At 39.1% G+C, this 1,879-nt stretch overlaps 1 long non-coding RNA gene across 1 annotated transcript; it reads left to right on the forward strand.

Annotated features, from left to right (window-relative positions):
* The first annotated feature begins 582 nt into the window (after window positions 1–582).
* Window positions 583–1,873, forward strand: LOC106456301 (uncharacterized). Its single transcript, XR_001290452.1, has 3 exons — window positions 583–656; window positions 1,485–1,706; window positions 1,804–1,873. It is a non-coding gene; the product is annotated as an uncharacterized LOC106456301 (long non-coding RNA).
* The last annotated feature ends 6 nt before the right edge of the window (window positions 1,874–1,879 follow it).

A 1,879-nucleotide genomic window follows, 5' to 3' on the forward strand; every position in this document is an offset into this window, starting at 1 on the left:
TGAGAAGGAGTATTAGTATCACGTTAAGAAAAAAATATTATTTAAAAAAGTCGAAAATGTGTTATAATGTGGAGATGACAGCTGTTTCAAGACAAACTGCCAGTGCTGCTGTAGTCTACCTTTTACAAATTGCTTTTTGTAGATGAGTTTGTAAAATCGTGCAGAATCGATTTAAGTTACAAGACATTTTTTCCTTACATAAACACAGTGTGTGACCAGCTGCATCTGGTCAGAAGGCAAAAAAAGTAAGAATCGTATATTAAATAGTTTCTAATAATTAGATACAGTATAAACAGTATATATGTATTCCAGCCCTGGAATATGTGATGATTTTCAGTCTGTTTTGGTTTTTGTTTTTGTCCTGTACCGCCCTCCTGTGGGTATCCGGGTGATGTGCTGGGTGGGTGTGTCAACTTTATTTTCAAAATTGACACAATTTCTTTTTCTTAATGTGGTCCTAATACTCCATCGTAGTCCTAGGAGTGTATACAGTGTGATTCATGTTTATTTGGGTTCATAGTTAGCGCTCATAAATGGCTGTTTCAGCTCTGTTCTCTTCTTCTGCTCTTTCTCTTTCAGGCCACTGGAAGCTTTTTCTAACAAGCAGGTTTCTCAGGTTGCTTGTGGGAGTCAGCACTCAGTTGCACTGACCAAAGGTACAGTCGAATTTTGCAAGCGCTAAAGATTTTTAGTTCAATTCAGTTTTATTTATATAGCACCATATCACAACAACAGTCACGTCAAGGCACTTTATGTTTGACGGTAAAGGCGTTACAATAATAGAGAGGAATCCCAACAGTCAAAGAACCCCTCTGAGGAAGCACTTGGTGATGGTGGGAAGGAAAAACTCCCTTCTAACAGGAAAAAACCTCCAGCAGAACCAGGGTCAGGGAGCAGCAGCCATCTCATCTTAGGTTTTTATTTAAACAAGCTAAAATAATTAAGAGACCCTGAATCAGTCCAGCCAACTTGCACTTCATAATTGTACGGACCCTAAGGTTGTAATTTAACAACATCTGTCATGTAGTTCATGTTATTTGTCTTTGTATACATGTCTATATAGATATACATTCCTCCACATATTTTAAATTGTATAATTATAATACACATGCATGGTACAATTGTAAACAACCAAATAAAGGTATCGATCTATCTAATGAGTAATTAGAGTATTTTAGAAGTAGGAACAAACAATATTTTGCCACTGTGTGTTTAGATACTGTGGGCAGGTTAAAGCAGTTTATTGGTGCACTCAAAATAAGATCTAATCATTTAAAGCCTAGAAGGACGGGTGAATTTTAAACTTCAGTCTCACTTTCTCCATCAGGTACACATTATCTTTTGTGCATACAAGCATTTATATATGAAATCTGAATTGGAAATTTTATTTCCATTTGGTCATGACATTAAACATAAACTCTGAGTAAAAGCTGAAGATAGCAGGAGTGAGAGTGTTTCACAGAGACAAGCTGATTCTCCCACAGATGGTCAGCTGTATACGTGGGGTCAGGACTGCAGGGGCCAGCTGGGTCTGGGTACGAGAAAGTCTGTCTGCAGATCACCTCAACATGTGCCATCACTGTCAGCGATCCCCCTGATCCAGGTCGCTGCAGGAGGAGACCAGAGTTTCGCCCTCTCTGTCTCTGGAGGTGTTTTCAGCTGGGGGAGAAATGACTGTGGACAGCTCGGGCTGGGAGACACAAAAGGTACTGTGGCTTTACAATAAATGTCCTACCTTTATTGTATGTTAATGAACATTATAATCTGGTAACATAATAACACTGACAATCCTTTTCCTTATAGACAGACACACACCAGCTCCTGTTCAGTGTTTGAATATGAAGAAAGCTCAGCGCATTTCCTGTGGACAGGACCACAC

The sequence above is a fragment of the Pundamilia nyererei genome, unplaced genomic scaffold (genome assembly GCF_000239375.1).
Source record: "Pundamilia nyererei isolate P.nyererei 1_Seehausen unplaced genomic scaffold, PunNye1.0 scaffold00089, whole genome shotgun sequence".
In the NCBI taxonomy this organism is placed as follows: Eukaryota; Metazoa; Chordata; class Actinopteri; order Cichliformes; family Cichlidae; genus Pundamilia; species Pundamilia nyererei.